General features: G+C 38.4%; 1 protein-coding gene across 1 annotated transcript in view; it reads left to right on the forward strand.

The window, feature by feature from the left end:
* The first annotated feature begins 1,807 nt into the window (after nucleotides 1–1,807).
* The window catches only part of LOC136884154 (cilia- and flagella-associated protein 157), a 140,505-nt gene continuing 121,321 nt past the window's right edge, over nucleotides 1,808–20,991 (forward strand). Inside the window, exon 1 of the mRNA XM_067156195.2 lies at nucleotides 1,808–1,921. The gene's annotated coding sequence lies outside the window, so the exon portion shown is untranslated. The remainder of the gene's footprint in view (nucleotides 1,922–20,991) is intronic.

Genomic DNA, 20,991 nt, shown 5'->3' on the forward strand with positions numbered 1-20,991 from the left:
AACACATTAGTCAATAACAAGTCGTCATTTTGAAGAGACGCACACCAATATATTCCACTAAATCACTGTCACTAAATACTCCAAAAATATGATGAACCACCACAATGGAATCAGTAGTATCTGAATACGATCCACCATACACCACATAGAGACTTATAACGCAATATTTGCATCATCCAAAAACGTATTTAGAACTTTGATGATCTCAGCAGAAGGATTAAATAGTCTTGTCTTGTCTTGTCTTGCGGATATTTATTTGGGATTCAAGGATTAAATAGTAAACAAGAAACACTGGTTAGAAAAACCTGCTTGAGTCGCATGAGACTACTAATAAGTTCCTACGCGGATTGACATATAGAGGACACTGAAAAAGTAGACGATTCGCATCTCCATCACTAGCACCACACGAACAGTTTGGATCGTGCGTCAAATGGAACCGAAATTTATATAGGAGCGTAAGGGCATGATTAAAACGCAACCTAATGATGTTAGTAATATGTCTTCTGGAATATGATCCTCTCATAAACCATGGTTTTACCGACATAGATGTTTGTAGTTGATAATAAAAGGTACATTTGACTTGTGCAGTCTGATGCCATTCTTACGCGCAGAGTGTCTAATTACAGCTACATAATCGGACGAAGGAACGATATTATTAGAAATCGGAACAGAGAGGCGAGAAGCTTGTTTTGCAAGGAAATCCGCTTGTTCAATAACCAAAATAACCACATGTCCGGGTAACCAGAATAATGTTATATAAATACCGGAATTATCAAGCATATAGAGAAGACTTTTAACGTTAGACCCCATATACATACCAGTCATAAGATAGCGCATAGGAGATCAGGGACTGCAACGCGCTCAGCGCATCCGTATATATCGTAACTCGCTTATAGTCATGCCGCTGAACAAAGAGTAAAGCTTGTTGGATAGCGAATAATTCCGCGGTAAAGATCGAACAATCACTAGGTAAACCGTATTGTTTCTTGACATTTATTTAAGGTATACAGAAAGCGGCTCCAACTCCAGTGGTATACTTGGCCCCATCTCTGTATAAATATATATGTTTGGAGAGATACATGAATGTTTCAATATTTTAGCGGGCAAATGATCTGGCTCCTGTGCATGAATGACAGCAGTATAGCTACTGCAGGTAGGCCAGATTATCTGTGGCTGATAATAGAGAACAGCATACGGTAAAGTATAGGGAATTAAAGTTACACTTTGCAGTACTGTACCTTGGAATGATTTTAATGCATCGAAGGCATGATATAGAGCAGGCAGTCTTCGCAAACCTTGACGCCGTATGGAATAATACTCATCGGGAAGCTGCAATTTCGGGATTAAAGGGTGCCTCGTAAGATAAACATTTTAATGTAAATATTGCATAGCATGCATTTTTCTACAAACATGTAAGGAAGGTTCGCAGGATTTCACCAAAAGTGCATTTGTAGGTGTTGATTTCAGAGCTCCTATACATGTGCGCAGTGCTTGATATTGACATATATTAAGAGTATTCAAATTCGTACTTGCTGCCAAGTCAAAGATATGTGCTCCATAGTCCAGGATCGACCTTATAGTTTACACGTACAATGATATTGCCACACACGGGTCAGCTCCCCAGTGTCTACGGGTGACAGATTTTATTATCTGAATATAGGGAGCGTGCACGGCCGCTCTTAGCGCCTCTAGCGGAAGAAAGCGGTAACGTTATGGTGATCTTGTCTTGAGCGGTCAGTCCAGGCTGTGTAACTGTGGGTGTGAAATTGTGGTAGTAGTAGTGTATCAAAATGCCTAAATCAAACAGAAACTGTTGTGCAGTGAACTGCCATAACACACAAAAGAACACGCATGGAAAAGGAATTACATTTCACACATGTCCTGGTCGTCCATGGGAATCGGATGGAAGGGGAGGAATAAAGTAAGTACAGTACCTTATTTCATTTGCGACGTAAATCACACATTTCAAACATACCAGGTATGCCAAGTCAAGAACACGCTTATTTAAGTACACTTTGAAATAGTACATTTCATTTCAAGTATACATTGAAGCAGGTTCGTATGTTTACATTCATGTCCTTCCAAGTGCACGTGTTTTGACTACGGTGAATATTTATAATAATAATAATAATAATAATAATAATAATAATAATAATAATAATAATAATAATAATAATAATAATAATAATAATAATAATAATAATAATAATGATCAAGCCCGAAGTCTTATATGCCAGTGAGACCCTTACACTAAATGGGAAAGGTGACCTAGAAAACATTTTAAAAGAAGAAAGAAAAATCCTGAGGAAAATTCTCGGCCCCCGAAAAACAGAAGATGGATATAGACTGAGGTCACGCAAAGTGACAGAAGAACTTTCCAACATTGCAGCAGACATCCGCAACAGACGTCTGAAAATTTATGGGCACGTTCGCAGACTGCCGGCAAGTAGACTGACACACAAGATTCTCACCTACATAGAACATCTAAAAAATATTCCATGGGTACTGGAAGTGAAGAAGGATCTGGAAAAAGCCCATATGGACTCAACTGACACCGCGGACAGAAACCTCTACAGGAAAAAAATTAATGGATGGAAAGTGCAACCAGAGAACGAAGTGAAAAAGAAGACTGGAGCAAAGTGGACAGAAGAACGAAAAGGATCCACGGAGAAAGGATGAGAGCTGTTTGGCAACTCAGAAAACAGAATCGTTAGAGCTTTGCGTGATCCATTGGGTCCATACGCACATAATAATAATAATAATAATAATAATAATAATAATAATAATAATAATAATAATAATAATAATAATAATAATAATAATAAATATTTTCCTGCATTTCAGTGCAGATGGAACTCCATTGGAACCCACCAAATGCTCCGTCATTTGCAGTGAACATTTTTTGGAGGAAAACCAATATTGAAAATCATCCATCATATATACCATCTGTGTTTCATGAGAGCTATAAGAAGAAACCGAAAAGAGAATGTGGTGTATCCCGGTTTGAAAGAGCGAGTAAACGAATGAAATGCTCAAATATACATCCGTCTTCTAATCAGGAAACTCATGAATTTATTGTGAAAAATGAGTGTGAAAAACTACATAAGTCGGTGCAAGAAGCATTTGAAATTGAAGCAACGACTTTCGAATTCACTTGTGCTTTTGTGGTGTTGATGTAGGCACACGGTGCAACGCAACCACAGTACCTCCAAGTATTTCGGAGGTGGTGGATAAAAGTTGTGGTCCCTACAACCCCCTGGACACATGCAGAGGATTACATGGATACCAGAGCATAAAAAGTGAGGCACATATGAAGGATTTGACAAGTGTTTTATTTAAAATATTATTTTTTTACTTTTTTCTTTGTTTGTTTCTATAGTGTCTATAAATATAAATTATAACGAAGTTTGTTTACTCTTTTTAATAAAAATGAAATTGGGAATAACTTTTGCTGCCTTAGCAGTCATATTTGGTGCGCGAATATTCTTTACTGCTCTCGGAGTAGTCAAGAAACGCACTTCGAATTTTATTTTCTGGCCTAGCAAACTATCCGTGCAAAATACTTTGCCTCGCGCTTTTAAAACATTTTATCCTAACCCACAAGTTATAATAGATTGTACAGAAATGAAATCAGAATCTCCAGCAAGAATAGATGAGAGATTATATGAGATGTTACATGTATTATCGGGCAAGCCATGTTATATATTTAAATTTTTATTAGCTGTGGCCGCAAATGGAACTATTGTTTTTGTTTCCCCTTGTTAAGGTGGAATTTCTAGTGATACTTTTATCGTTAAGAATTCAGGCTTCCTAAATCTTTTGAGTGAAGGGGGCGTGCAACTCAAGCACAGTACCTCCAAGTATTTCGGAGAAGGTGGATAATAGTTGTGGTCCCAACACCCCCCTGGACATATGCAGCGGACTTCATGGATATCAGAGTACAAAAAATGAGGCACAGATGAAGGATTTAACAAGTGTTTCATTCCCAGGTATTAAAACAGTCACCTCGTTCTTTACTTGTTATTCCGCCTTTTCTTCAGGGTGGGGGAGATTTACAGAAGATGAAGTGTTACAAAATCAGAGTGTAGCAAGTGTGCAAATTCATGTCGAAAGATGCAAACAAACAGAGGGTGAAAATTTTCAAAATCTTGAAAATATTATATTCTGTTTCCGTATATCAACGACATTGTTTACGTAGCTTGTGTGCTATCAAATTTCTTGCCACCGATAATAAAGAACGTAGAACTGTAACACATGGCCACTGTCAACTAGTTTCTGCGCTTTATTCACTGTTGACTTACGACTGTTTTGGAAGTGTATGTACTCATACCCATATTGTATTACAACTTCCATAGCACTACTTCATATCTTGACGACAAGATGCAACGATATTTTTGCCCTAACTATGACGCAAGTCTTCACTTCAGCGGAACGCACTCTCACCGTATTAATTCTCGAAACTCCTCCAGAGAGCTCTGTTACTAGTATCGTGCACGCTCCCTATACTGATCACTTTTCGAGCGTAAGTAGAGAAAATGCTGCTTCCGTGTAAGCTTATGATCTATAAATAATCCTAGATATTTATGGTGACTAACTATGGAGATTTCATAAGCATCGAAAGCAATCGGTGAGCGATCACAGGTACGATGGTGTGTGAAGATCATCGCTCGACATTTAGCGATAGAAAGATGCAGTCCATGAGCATCCAAACATGTCATGGCCCCTCTAAGCGTGTATTTGATATGCTGTCTAAAAAAACTGTGAATTCTCGTGTGTATAATAAACCAAAAATCATCTGCGAACGCCTGTATACCAGCATAACGGGGAATGACTGTTTCAAAATCCTTCATAAATATAGCAAAAAGAATGCCGCTCAGGATATATCCCTGAGGCAAACCTGTACTCACCTGACGTGGCTGTATTGTATATTGAGATGTTTTAAAGTACAATGTTCGATATGTAAGTATGTGTCTAAGAATGGTAATAATCCCACAGGTATTTTAAGAGATGCAAGTTTATCCCATAGGATATTCAGTGGTAGAGAGTCGTAGGCCCGTTGGATATCTAGAAAAACCGCAATCGTGCTGTGTTTCCTGTGACGAGCTAATAACAAGTCGATAACGAACATATTAAACGCATCATATGAACTTCGTCCCTTGGAAAAGGCATATAGATATTGCGGCGTTAGACTATAATACTCCAATGCCCATATAATCCTCCGAAGACTTTGCGGATACAAGAACCTAACACTATACCGCGGTAATTGTTCGGTTCAGAAGGTAATTGTCTATTTTTAAGAATAGGAATAAGAAAAATCACTCCACGTAGGTGGCGTAATAAAATTTCGAAAGATGTCATTATACAACTCTAATAATATTTTCTTAGCTCTAAGCGGTAATAATTTAAGCATCTGGTACGATACATTATCGGGACTGGGAGATTAATTCGAACAAGATTGAAAAACCGCTTCTAATTCCTGGTGGTCGCACGGCTGTAATAACACGGAAAAGCGTGTATCGTGCGTGTCTTGTAAGTGGACATAATGAGATACTACATAATATGGAGTCTCACGGACAAGAAAATCTGATAACACCTGTCGTGGAATTGTCATGGATGGGGAATATTGCATAACAGGGATACAGGGAAACTTGCCAGAAAACCCAGACCCTTAAATCAAGATCTATGTACAAGGATCTGGGTTCCAGGGAAGTTCTCAACTTATGAGTCAAACGTTACCCAATTGCAACAGTCAAGTTTTAGGGAGGAAGGAGGTCTGAGATTGCTCTTGGTAAACTGTCAGAGTGTAGTAAATAAACAATTAAAATTCGGTACATTGATGGAAACTTACGAGACGGATGTGGTGATAGGAGTGGAATCGTGGTTGAGAGAAGGGGTGGGTAATACAGAAGTATTTCCAGAAGGGTATACAGTCTATCGTAGAGACCGAGGAGATAAAAAAGGAGGAGGGGTATTTATTCTGGTGAAGGAAACTTATTGTTCGCATGAATGGTTTACTGATGAAAGGGATGAAATATTACGGATAAAATTAGTTTGTGATAATATGAAGGAGGTGGGAATTATAGGAACATATAGGCCTGGAAGAGAGGAAAGAGATATGGAAATATTTGAGAAAATAATAGATTATACTCATAAAAACAATAATGATACGGTAATAATTGGGGGAGATCTAAACTTGCCTGAAGTTGAATGGAAAGGAGCTGCAAGTGAAGCCCATGAACAGAAACTGGCACATAAGTTAATTTGGGAGGGAGGATTTACACAAGTAGTACAAGAACCAACTCGTCTCAATAACTTGCTAGCTGTATTCTTGGTTAAACCATGGGAAATTGTTGATAAAACTGAGGTAATTGAAGGAATAGGTGACCATAAGGCTGTAATAATGGATGTAGGACTCGTACCAAAAATGTTTAATAACAGGGTCACAAATGACAAGAAATTATACAGAAAAACTAAAGTTGATGAATTTGGGACTTACCTTAAATCACAATTCAGTTGTTGGATAAGTGAAGGGAATAATGTTGATACACTTTGGGCTAAATTTAAAGGAATCATTTGGGAAGGAGAGAAGAGATTTGTACCTGTTAAGAAGGGTAAAATGACCTCAGACCCTGTTTATTACACAAGGGAAATAAGAAAATTAAAAAGAAAATGTAGAAGAGTAAACAGGAAAATCAAAGAAGGTAGGGAGAATAGAGAAACTAGAAAACAACTAATGAGAGAACTGAATAGAGTGAAAAAGGAAGCAAAAGAGAATTATATGAATGGCATTCTTCAAGAGGGTAATGACCACAAAGGGAAATGGAAAAAGCTGTATTCATATATTAGGAATCAAAATGGAAAAGGAATCCAAATTCCTACAATGGTGGAGAAGGGTGTGAACACTATTTAACAGATACTGAGAAAGCAAACCTCTTTAGTAGGGAATTCAGAGATTCAGTAGAAGATTGTCAGGACTTGGAAACCGTAACAGAAGATAGAGAGTGAGAGACACGGAGGGAAACAAGAAGCTTCTCATTCACAAATGAAGATATTTTCAGAGAAATCCAACTGCTTCAGCAAGGAAAAGCAGCAGGAAGTGATCAAATTACTGGGGAGGTATTAAAGACAATGGGGTGGTATATAGTGCCTTATTTAAAATTTCTCTTTGACTATGTCATAAATAATAGTGTGATACCAAAGGAATGGAATGAATCTATAATAATACCAATTTATAAAGGAAAGGGTGATAAAAAGGAAACCAGAGAACTACAGACCAATCAGCCTGACCAGTATAGTTTGTAAAATACTGCAGAGTTTAATAGCAAAGTACATCAGAGGGATATGTGATGATAAAAATTGGTTCATGAGGAGCCAGTATGGATTTAGAAAGAAATTTTCTTGCGAGGCACAACTGGTGGGATTTCAGCAGGACATATCAGATCAGTTAGATTCAGGAGGCCAGTTAGATTGCATAGCCATAGATCTTTCCAAAGCCTTTGATAGAGTGGAACATTGAATATTATTAAAGAAATTTGAGGGAATAGGATTGGACATAAGGGTTATACGTTGGATAAGAACATTTCTAAATTCAAGGGTTCAGAAAGTCAAAGTAGGAAATAATATATCACAGGAAGAGAAAGTTTGGAAGGGAATTGCACAGGGTAGTATAATCGGTCCGTTACTTTGCTTAATATACGCAAATGACTTAGGGAACAATATAACATCGAAGATAAGATTGTATGCAGATGACATAATTGTTTACAGGGAAATAAATAACATTGAGGATTGTTCAGAATTACAAAGGGACCTTGACAGTATCCAAGAATGGGTTGAAGAAAATAATATGAGGATTAATGGAGGTAAATCAACTGTTACAACTTTTACAAACAGGAGCTTTAAAACTGAATTTGAATATACTTTGGATGAGGTAGTTATCCCAAAAGATGGCAAGTGCAAATACTTAGGTGTGAGATTTGAAAGTAATTTGCACTGGAAGGGTCATGTTGATGACGTCGTTGGGAAAGCATACAGATCGTTACATGTCATAATGAGGCTACTTAAAGGATGCAACAAAGAATTAAAAGAAAAAAGTTACTTAAGTATGGTTCGTCCATTATTGGAATATGCAAACAGTGTTTGGGATCCTCACCAAGAATACCTAATAAAAGAACTAGATGGTGTGCAGAAGAAAGCAGCAAGGTTTGTAACAGGGGATTTCAGGAGAAAGAGTAGTGTATCAGAAATGTTAAAGGAACTTGGGTGGGAAACTTTAAGTAAGAGAAGGGAGAAAAGTAGACTTATAGGATTATATAGAGCCTATACAGGAGAAGAAGCATGGGGAGATATCCGTGAGAGGCTTCGGTTGGAAAATAATTATATTGGTAGAACTGACCACAAGTACAAATTTAGAAGGAATTTTAGCAGAAGCGATTGGGGTAAATTTGCTTTCATTGGGAAGGGCGTGAAGGAGTGGAACAGTTTACCAGGGGTAGTGTTTGATCCTTTTCCAAAATCTGTACAGATATTCAAGAAGAGAATAAACAACAACAGAGATAATAAATTAAATGTTAGAGGGCATTCGACCAGTGCAGGATATTGTAAATAATAAATGTGTGTGATTAAATTAATTCCATCCCCTGGTCTAAGGAGTTTGGACAGCCCAAGTAGGGGACTGCCTGTAGGGGTGAAGTACAGTGGGGACTTCGAGGGCCCTGGGACCGCTACGGTAGCTGTGAAGGCCCTTCAGGAACTCTGAAAAGTGGTGGCAAAAGGGGCTCTGGTTAAGACGCAGCAGGTCGTTATGCTACTTAGGTTCCAAAATGGGTAAAATATAAATATGTAAATAAATTCAATGTTAACTTTAATCTTATACCAGTTGTATAGTATTATTAGACGTAATTTCACATACCGTACTGTATATGAGTTGACTATGTTTGTAAGATACTATAAGTAGAATTTTGTAAACAATATAAATTTATTAAGGATGATGTGTGTGTTTAATAGAAAAAATTATTAGCGTAAATTGTATAATATTGTATTCTAGGAAAATTTTCTTCGTCTCCTGTTAATTTAAAATTTAGTGCTTGACAATAATGTATTTTAGTGTACCATTTGCCACCGAGGTAGACACCTCATTTGCAAATAAAGAGATTTTGATTTTGATTTGATTTGAACTCTTGTTATCGCCCGGATAGCATTCCACAAAGTTGTGATAGAATCTTGACGAGTAAGGGAAGAGATGAACTCTCGCCAAGCTAAACGACGTTTTTTGTGTAAAACTTTTCGAGTGTGTGCTATATGATGTTTGAGCCGGAAATAATTGTGAGGTGCGGAGTGTTGCCTATATTGGTGGAACAAAAGCTTACGAGTTTGTATCAATAAATGGCATTCCTCGTCCCACCATTTAACTTTCGGAGGGCGCCTATAAGTTGGAGGGGGGGGGGTTGCTATTATGGGATGATGCAAATTAATATACTCTTGTAAAATCTGAAGTAACGATTGATAAGAAAAAAAGGTTGTCAGGTATTCGTCGTAAAATATCCTCAAGGTATGCGGTATATACCTGCGGTTTAAATCTTCGTAACGAATGGACAGCGTTTTCGGCAAGTAAATGCGAAGGTGAGGAACTAGGTCGGCCTAAGCCATATGGAATAACGATGGGAAAATGATCACTTGAGTAAGTGTCAGCTAAGGCGTGCCATGTGGTAATAGACAACATACTTCGCTTACATAGCGTTAGATCCACTGCGCTGGGAGGAGCGGAGGGCGCAGTAAGACGCGTAGGGGAACCGTCGTTCAATATTGCAAGATAATTCTTGCGTTGAGGAAATATTTACCTTGAGGTGTGTCCGTATTTCCTCCCCACACCGTATGGTGAATATTATAGTCACCAAAAATAAAAAGATATGGCTCTGTGGCAAATTGCCGAAACAATTGTTCCCATTGCCTTTCAGTGATGGAAATGTCCGGCGGACAATAAATATTTACAAGCAGGATGTGCTTATTCCTATAACATACGTAGAGGGTATTGTCTGAAGTCTATATGTCAGGGAAGAGTGAACCAAAAAGGTAACTCCTCCATATCCTGGTCCGTCGTTACGAACAACATTATAATTAGGATACGCTATGCGCTGTGAAGGGTCAAACCAAATTTCTTGTGTTGCTAAAAAATGCGGTACGGTTTCCTGAATCAGTTTAAAGAGCTCATGAAATTTATTCATGACTACCTGATGTACCCGTGCTTCGCTACGGAATTCTACATTGTATACAGAATTCTAGGTGAGGTAGTGTACACATTGTGAGCAAGTTTGTATTAAATTGTATAGCTCTTAACGTTACCCTAGAAACGCGACGGGAGGTCACCAAACATCTTTTCTCATATGAAGACTGAGTTAGGGAATTTGCATTGTAATGGTAGACTCAATTTCATACCATCAGTCATAATCAGGTTGGGATGTTTTCATTATAATGCCTTTTTACATCCTAAGAAAGACTGTCTTAGTAGTTTTCCCAACCGAAATGAACATACAATGACGTCAATAGGAATGGCACGATTAAAAGCAATACTTTCACATTATGAAATAATCGTTAAAATGAAACACCACACATTTTCTCACTTTTAACGAACAGGACAACGCTGCCTATCTAACAGTCCAAAGTTCCAGACCTGGAATGACCAAACCGCAGACAGCCGTGTTCCGTGAACACTCTTCGGTTTTTTCGGCGGGGAGAGGTCGAATAGTGGAGACTCCCAGGGCAAAAACTATGCCCAATTACTAATCTGTTTCCTAGGAGTACCCGATGAGTCGGAAAATCTTATTCTAGACCAGGCCATACTACTACTACTACTACCACTACTACTACTACTACTACTACTACTACACCATGGTGTGTGTGCAGATCTTCTGTATAAATGGAAGAAAAAGTCGTTATCCTGCTGCGACTGTGGTGCTGAGAGGCAAACTGTGAAGCACATCACACAAGAATGCCCACTGAGACGCTTCAGTGGAGAAACAAGTGAATTTTTCCTGGCGACACCACAGGCGATTACCTATGTAAATAATGTAGATATAAACCTGTAATTTATTGCACTATTCATGTATATACCATACGATAAATAAATAAAATAAATACTACTACTACTACTACTACTACTACTACTACTACTACTACTACTACTACCACTAAGTGAGGCTCTGCCTTATGTATGCACGCTGCTCATTCAAAACAGTGCGTCAGAGTAGGGATCGAATAGCTGAAATACAATGATGAACCAGTGTGTTACGTACCAGCTGTATCAGAAAATGTATGAACCACACGAATGGCATGCTAAAGAAGAAAGTTTTCTAACTCCCCGGATATTTCCCGAAAATATTCAGTCAGGCTGTTATACTCGGTACGCAGCAGTAATCCCATCTGGCGGAGTTGAGAGGCAGGATAAGAGACAAAGAACATCTCATAATCAATGGTCAATGTAATGTTATTGTTGATTTCGTTTTCTTCCGACTCTGAAATACCACTCTTTTCATAGTCGGTACGGTAGAACTGAATAAAAGATAAATGATCAGAAATTCTATTCTCTATAACTTTTTGTATATTACTTTTCGATAGGACCAATAATATTGGTATTTAAACATTACATTTTAGGCACCTTCCCCTAAACTATAATTTCATCCAGGATGAATAAAATTGTTTATAGCTTATACTGTAGTTTCTTATTCCCCGACTGTATATACCGATTTACATTAAATTCTGTTAACCCATTTTCTCGTGGTTCGGCGTTGATATGGACTTAGTAACAAAAATACAAATTCATGAATATCTGTGTTTTCATAGCCGGTGCGGTAAAAATCTATAAGACATAAATGGTCTGAAATTTAATTCTGTATAACTTTCATTCATTCATTCATTTCAATTAATTCCAACGAGCCTGCAGGCTCATACATACGAATTATACAGGACATTACATACTGGCGGGCACTTACACATCAAAATATAGTTTGTGTATATAAGATATTAGTAAAAGGTTGAACATAGGTAGGACCACTAATAATATAAATATTTGAAAATTAAATGTTAGTCCTTCCCCTAACCTACCATTTCACTCAGCGTAAATAAAATTAGTTATAGATTAAATTGTAGTGGCTCATTCTCCGACTTTGCACACCAATTTTCAATGAAATAGGACCACTAATAACGTAAATATTTAAAAATTAAATTTTAGGCATTCCCCTAAACTACAATTTCAATCAGCCTAAATAAAATTATTAATAAGCCAGATTATAGCGACGTATTCCTCGAATTTGCGTATCAATTTTGTTTATGATAGGACTACTAAAAACATAAATATTTGAAAATTAAATTTTAGGCCTTCCCGTAAACTACCATTTCTATGAGCGTGAATGAAATTATTTATGGCCTAGATTATAGGGACTTATTCCCCGACTTTGCATACCGATTTTCATTAAATTCTCTTTGCCCGTTTTCTAGTGATGCGTGTACATACATACATACATACAGACAGACAGACAGACAGACAGACAGACAGACAGACAGACAGACAGACAGACAGACAGACAGACAGACAGACAGACAGAAATTACGGAAAAGTAAAAAGTGAATTTCCTGGTTAATGTGGATATGACCGATACAGAAATACCATTCTTTTCAAATTCTGAGCAATGTACAGACAAAACTCTTATTTTATATATATATATACTCCTAGAGTTCCATTGTGAGATTCTGATCATAGGAACTGTATAAAATTGTAAACCTTGTCCCTTAACTGATAAATATTATGAGCTATTGTTGGGTTATCACTCAATAATTGCACCATTTGTTTGGTGGATTGGTAGATTCCACTTTGAAGATGGTCTCTTTGCCTTTGAAGAGAAGATATCGGTTGCGTCATCGAGGCGCTACTAGTGGAGGCAGGCACATCTATTGAAGCCTCGATCGTCTGGCTGGGAATATTAGAAAATTTGATACTCGTGAAGTATCCATCTCCATGCTAGGTGTAGCTCGAATCAAATTGTAGTAACCATCCCGATCATATCCCGGGGAGGGCACAGGTCGAGGTGATTGCAAAATTACTTGCGTAAATTTTCTCTTTCGTGAATTCTCCGGGGTAGGAGGCGGCATCTCCCTAGTTAATGGTGATAAATGTTGGGAATTGGCAGCAGTATTGTATTCAAAAGGCTGGACTTTCTTCACAGCGTCCTTGAACGGTACGTTACCAGTTCTCATGATGTTTTTAATGCGTACTTGCTGCTGGTGTGCTGGGCATTCAGGTGCCCCGGTTAAATGTGTTCCCTGGCAATTAATGCATTGAAGAAATTTTTCTGTACAGTTCGTCGTGATGTGGTGTAGAGCGCAACGCCCACACCTAGGACCTGTCGCCCTACAATGTTTATGCATATGTCCATATCTTTGACATTTTTTGCAAATGATAGGGGCAAAACATATGGTTCAACTTCTAAATGTACCTGATACAGTGAAACATACTGAGGAAGTTTCTGTGGCCCTAAAGATAATAGATCCGCTTGGGACATACTGGTTACCCTCTTGGCTAACAATCCTACGATTCAGAAGTTGAACTGATGTTATAGTTGCCGTAGACTTTAAATGTTGTAATATAGTAGCATCACTTAGGGTTTTTTCTACTCCCCTTATGATATCCACGCGCAATACATTAGAGCTGGGTATATACGCCCTGAGTTTAAGTTCAGCTAATAAAGGATGCTTAAGGAATGAATTCGCTTGTACGGCATATACAAATTCAAGTTGTACTCTGTTTCTGGCCTTTCGTGCCACAGATTTGATCCCCGGGATTTTATGCTCATAAACGTTTCTACCCAAGGTCATGGGATGCATATGACCAACATTTTGAGATGCGGTAGGCTCCACGAAAATAATAAATGGGCCATAAAGTGTACTAGGGTAAACTTCTTGTGGCTCAGCCTTCGGAACCTGATCACCAAGGTCTTTATCCTCACACCTATCTTCCCTTTCAGCATTATTCACTTTATCACTATTTTCACTTGAGCTATCTTCTGCATCTTGCTCCATTTGAACTGTTTCTTCACGCTCGACTATTAACTTCGAGGGGTCAGGAGCCTCCTCACCCCCACTGTTCGCTGTCATAGCCTAGTTCTTACACTCGTACTATCACACGTCAAGGACGTCCACGGCACCTCGTCACATTGATTATCTACTCGACCACACGCTATCAGTGCTGAGAGGGAACTCATCTCTTATAAATTTGCCTTGTCCAAAATCTTGTTTTAGGGTACGTTTATGCTGCAGCTTCGCTAGTGGCACATGGATGCTCGCCCTAGCCCCTCACTGCTGGCTACAACCAGGCTGCTCGCCATGGAGCTTTTCCCCCGCAGCAGTCCCGCGCGCACGCTGCTGGCAGCTCTCAGATGTAGTCGAAAATTCAAAACAGCGGAACTGATAGTTAAGGCTGTTTGTGAAAAATAAAAACCTACAACCTGTTTTCCAGTCAAAGGCCGGGTCAGGGATGTAATGAATGAAACATATGTTGTTGTTGTTGTTGTTGTTTGAGCCATCAGTCCATAGAGTGGTTTGATGCAGCTCTCCATGCCACCCTATCCTGTGCTAACCTTTACTACGTAACTACTGCATCCTACATCTGCTCTAATCTGCTTGTCATATTCATACCTTGGTCTACCCCTACCGTTCTTACCACTTACACTTCTTTCAAAAACCAACTGCACAAGTACTGGATGTCTTAAAATGTGTCCTATCATTCTATATTTTCTTCTTGTCAAATTTAGCCAAATCGATCTCCTCTCACCCATTCGATTCAGTATGTCTTCATTCGTTATTCAATCTATCCATCTCACCTTCAGCATTCTTCTGTAACACCACATTTCAAAAGCTTCTATTCTCTTTCTTTCTGAGCTAGTTATCGTCCATGTTTCACTTCCATACAATGCCACGCTCCACACGAAAGTCTTCAAAAATATCTTTCTAATTCCTATATCAATGTTTGAAGTGAGCAAATTCCTTTTCTTAAGAAATCTCTTCCTTGCTTGTGTTAGTCTGCATTTTATGTCCTCCTTACTTCTGCCATCGTTAGTTATTTTACTACCCAAGTAACAATATTCGTGTACTTCCTTTAAGACTTCATTTCCTAATCTAATATTTGCTGCATCACCCGCCTTCGTTCAACTGCGCTCCATTACTTTTGTTTTGAATTTATATATATTTTCATCTTGTACTCCTTACCCAAGACTTCGTCCATACCACTCAGCAGCTTCTCGATATCTTCTGCAGTCTCAGATAAAATAACAATATCATCGGCAAATCTTAATGTTTTGATTTCCTTTCTTTGGATTGTGATTCCCTTTCCAAATTCCTCTTTGATTTCCTTTGCTGCCTATTCTATGTAAACATTGAAAAGGAGGGGGGACAAACTGCAGCTTTGCCTCACACCTTTCTGGATTGCTGCTTCTTTTTCAAAGCCCTCGATTCTTATCCCTGCAGACTGATTTTTATACAGACTGTAGACAATTCTTCGTTCTCGGTATCTGATTCCAATCACCTTCAGAATCGTAAATAGCTTGGTCCGATCGACATTATCGAATGCCTTTTCTAGATCTACGAATGCCATGTACGTGGGCTTTAGGGAGGAAGTAGGTCAGAGATTGCTCTTGGTAAACTGTCAGGGTGTAGTATATAAACATTTAAAATTCGGTACATTGATGGAATCTTATGAGACTGATGTGGTGATAGGAGTGGAATCGTGGTTGAGAGCAGGGTTGGGTAATAGAGAAGTATTTCCAGAAGGGTATACAGTCTATCGTAGAGACCGAGAAGATTAAAAGAGGAGGTGTTTATTCTGGTGAAGGAAACTTATTATTCACATAAATGGTTTACCGATGAAAGGGATGAAATATTAGGGATAAAATTAGTTTGCTATAATATGAAGGAGGTGGGAATTATAGGAACATATAGGCCTGGAAGGAAGGAGGGAGACATGGAAATATTTGAGAAAATAATGGATTATACTCATAAAAACAAAAATAATGATATGGTAATAATTGGGGGAGATCTAAACTTGCCTGAAGTTGAATGGAATGGAGCTGCAAATGAAGCCCATGAACAGAAACTGGCAAATAACGTAATTTGGGAGGGAGGATTTACACAAGTAGTACAAGAATCGATTCGTCTCAATAACTTGCTAGATGTATTCTTGGTTAAACCATGGAAAATTGTTGATAAAACTGAAGTAATTGAAGGAATAGGTGACCATAAGGCTGTAATAATGTATGTAGGACTCGTACCATAAATGCTTAATAAGAGGGTCACACAAGACAAGAAACTGTACAGAAAAACTAAAGGTGATGAATTTGGGACTTACCTTAAATCACAATTCAGTTGTTGGATAAGTGAAGGGAGTAATGTGGATACACTTTGGGCTAAATTTAAAGGAATCATTTGGGAAGGAGATAAGAGATTTGTACCTGTTAAGAAGGGTAAAATGACATCAGACCCTGTTTATTATACAAGGGACATAAGAAAATTACAAGGAAAATGTAGAATAGTAAACAGGAAAATCAAACAGGGTAGGGAGAATAGAGAAACTAGAAAACAGCTAATGAGTGAACTGAATAGAGTGAAGAAGGAAGCAAAGGAAAAATATATGAATGGCATACTTCAAGAGGGTAATGGCTACAAAGGGAAATGGAAAAAGCTGCACACATATATTAGGAATCAAAATGGAAAAGGAATCCAAATTCCTACAATGGTGGGAGAAGGGGGTGAACACTATTTAACAGATACTGAGAAAGCAAATCTATTTAGTAGGGAATTCAGAGATTCAGTAGAAGATTGTAAGGAGTTGGAAACCGTAACAGAAGATAGAGAGGGAGAGACACGTAGGGAAACAAGAAGCTTCTCATTCACAAATGAAGATATTTTCAGAGAAATCCAACTGCTTCAGCAAGGAAAAGCAGCAGAAAGTGATCAAATTACTGGGGAGATATTAAAGACAATGGGGTGGTGCATAGTTCCTTATTTAAAATTTCTCTTTGATTATGTCATAACTAATAGTGCAATACCAAAAGAATGGAAGGAATCTATAATAATACCAATTTATAAAGGAAAGGGTGATAAAAAGGAAACCAGAAGACTCCAGGCCAATCAGCCTGACCAGTATAGTTTGTAAAATACTGGAGAGTTTAATAGCAAAGTACATCAGAGGGATATGTGATGATAAAAATTGGTTCATGAGGAGCCAGTATGGATTTAGAAATAAATTTTCTTGTGAGGCACAACTGGTGGGATTTCAGCAGGACATATCAGATCAGTTGGATTCGGGGGGCTAGTTAGGTTGCATTACCATAGAACTTTCCAAAGCCTTTGATAGAGTGGAACATGGAATATTATTAAAGAAATTTGAGGGAATAGGATTGGACGTACGGGTTGTACGTTGGATAAGAACATTTCTAAATTCAAGAGTTCAGAAACTCAAAGTAGGAAATAATATATCACAGGAAGAGAAAGTTTGGAAGGGAATTGCACAGGGTAGTATATTCGGTCCGTTACTTTTCTTAATATACACAAATGATTTAGGGAACAATATAACATCAAAAATAAGATTGTATGCAGATAACATAATTGTTTATAGGGAAATAATTAACATTGAGGATTGTTCAGAATTACAAAGGGACCTTGAGAGTATCCAACAATGGGTTGAAGAAAATAATATGAAGCAGTGGCGGCGCGTGACATTCGTCACTGGGGGTTCAACAGAAGGAAAAATCTCCCCCACAATATCTCCTCTCCCCCTGTCACCTGTGCCATGAATAAGTTCAGAACCGAGCTCGATAGCTGCAGTCGCTTAAGTGCGGCCAGTATCCACTATTCAGGAGATAGTAGGTTCGAACCCCACTGTCGGCAGCCCTGAAAATGGTTTTCCGCGGTTTCCCATTTTCACACCAGGCAAATGCTGGGTCTGTACCTTAATTAAGGCCACGGCCGATTCCTTCCCACTCCTAGCGCTTTCCTGTCCCATCGTCGCGATAAGACCTACAGTATCTGTGTCGGTGCGACGTAAAGCAAGTAGCAAAAAAAACAATAAGTTCAGAGAATGGGCATAACGGTGCACATAATGGGTATGCCTAAAATCTTCCCTGATGAGAACTTGCACCCTGAATGGTGACCACTCATTACATTTGCTCCATCGTAACCTTGTGAATTCAACTTTTCTCTATTATCCACAACTTCGCTCAAAGAAAATTTTAAACACTCTGCTATTGTCTTAGCATCATGACTAGAGGGTAGAGGAAACCCCAGAATCTTTCAACTGGCTTACCGTTGGGAAGAATTATAACAAATTGTGTTGTAGTTGATATATCGGTCGTCTCATCTGCGATTACCGAAATGAAGTGCGCTGTGGTGATTTCTTTTTTTTTCTCACGACAGATTTCACACAGGCACGAAAGCAAATCATTCTGAATGTCTTTCGAGGTGCCTTTGATAACAGTAGCTTTGGACAGATGGTCTTTTAATGCAACGTCAATTTCAGAACTAACATTGACGAGGCCTCGAAATATGCCAGGATTCGATGATTCACTTGTTTCGTCATGCCCGCGCAATGCCATCTCAAACGCGCCACATAACTTTAAACAGCACAGAACGAATTTTTTGTACTTGGTCGTTGTCTCTTTCCACAGACTGCCTGTAAGCACAGTCAAATTACTGACGGTTATCGTGTCTTCCCAGGAGATCGAATTGTAACTAGGCAAGCATATGAGATTTACAACTTCTGTGTTTCTTTATTATTTTTTTGGACAAATATCCTATATCTACTACTCCGACTTTGGTCCAAGTCCCTTCTCTTTCATCGCTCATGAAGCATAAAAAAGGAAAACAAATCAACATGTTAGTTATTTCGCACCCACAGATCCACTCGATTCTTCTATACGCTATAAATCCATTCTGAATTTACGCACGATTTCATTACTTTTACTTTTAGGATGCCTCGTTATATCAAGATCAGGCATTGGGCGTCCGGCATCCTTAATCTTAAGGCCGGTCTCCACTGATTAACATTTAACACCAACATGTTAAATTTAACATGTTACAATTGACATGTATATTGTGTTCGTGTCTTCCAATTGACTTTGCATGTTAACTCAGAATGTTGAGGTTAACACTTTTAACATGTTGGCGTGTTTTCCGCTCCAAGTGGAAAACATGTCAAGTCAATTCGTTGTTCGTGAGATGTTGGCACAGCTTCGGCAACTTCCTTGCCGTTTCCATGACAACAGATAGCCAAACGACGCAAACGACGTGCTTCTCGTGAAGTAGGATTATAGTTTCAACACTCCGCAACACTCATTCTCTTTGTTATAAGCTACAAATACAGTACCAGTACCGGTACGCGTACGCGTGTCGTTCTGTCTACACTATACTAAAATTTATGGTCAGAAATGTAGTGGAGCAAGATTCCTTTGGACTTAATTAATGATATAATAGAAAGGTCTTGTTTGTGGGATGTCTCATCAAAGGAATACAGAGATAAAGCGAAGAAAGCCGACAGTTTCCACGAACTCTATATAATTATTCCCGCGAGTGCATCGAAAAATACCTAGCGTACCTCCGCTCCCAGTACAGTCGAGTATTGCAAAAAATCAGAAAAAGTCTGAAGTCGGGGGGCGGGAACGGACGAAGTTTATACTTCATATCGTTTTGCTTTCGAAGCAATGAGCAGGATGAGGGGAGGAAATGTGTCTAATAAAACTGCATTTGTAAATCATAACAAGAAGCAACAGTGGCAATAACAAAGGCCAAATCTTTTTCATCTGAGTCCATTGTCCTTGTTTGAAAATACTAGACACCACCTAAATTTATTACCGCAAACTGATATGATGAACTACCTACATATAAACAAAGAAAGTTAAGTTTAACATGTTTATTAAGTGTGGACACAATGTTAAATGAAACCGTATTCAACATTGAACATTTAACATGTTGATGGTGTCACCAGTTAACATTTAACACTTTTAACATTTAACATGTTGTTGTTAAATGTTAATCAGTGGAGACCGGCCTTTAAGTTTACGCTTAAGGGAGAGAGAAAGAGAGAGGAGAAAAGTTTGTCTTCTTAAGTATCATATCACTGTTCAAACTCATTATGTAGCTCCTTACCTTTCCCGGGAACAAAAATTATGGACGCAACTACGGTGCACAAAAATACACACACGGAGAAAATATTGTAACTTCTTTATGTCCTAAAAATTAAGTTTCTGAACGGCACAACAGTGCAGAAAATCACTCGCACGCTTGCACAGCGTACAATAATATTACGAATTATGATAATTATTGCAAACTGTTGTAAATACTAGCATCATACTTGAAAAACAGAGTAAACTTTAGGGATGTATGTTCGCAATGTTCGTAACTTAATTTTAAGAACTCCTGTGGCTAGGCAATTAGCGTTTTCTTTGGTATTACTTTCCCGCTACTCTTTGCCTCGGTGATTTTTAAGTTAATTTTCTCTCCAAAAAGTAATTATTCCAAATAAGGCAAATGAACAGATGTTTAGTAAATATTGATGTATTTGGGAAAAGACATCAATTGGAATTTGGCAGTTTAATGTGACTACTGGCAGTAATGATGCTATTCAACACTAGCGCTAATTATGTGCACTATTTTCTGCTACATAGTTGAATTCCTGTAATGGCAACAGATGGCAGAGACATACTTATTAGTGATGGGAGTATTCGAGACCAAAATGTCGAAGAATTCGATTCTTAAAAGTTCTCGAGACATCTCGAATCCTGATGAAAGTATTCGAATACTTTCACTCGAGGCGAAGTATTTTACTGATAGACCAATGTGGAATGTGGTCTCGGTTTCGGATTGTCACAACATCCGAGAACAGCGACTACTGTAGACTGTGGCGCCATCTCTGGACGTAACTGGGAATTACCTCTATATTCACGATGTCAAGATTAC

The sequence above is a fragment of the Anabrus simplex genome, chromosome 12 (genome assembly GCF_040414725.1).
Source record: "Anabrus simplex isolate iqAnaSimp1 chromosome 12, ASM4041472v1, whole genome shotgun sequence".
NCBI lineage: Eukaryota > Metazoa > Arthropoda > Insecta > Orthoptera > Tettigoniidae > Anabrus > Anabrus simplex.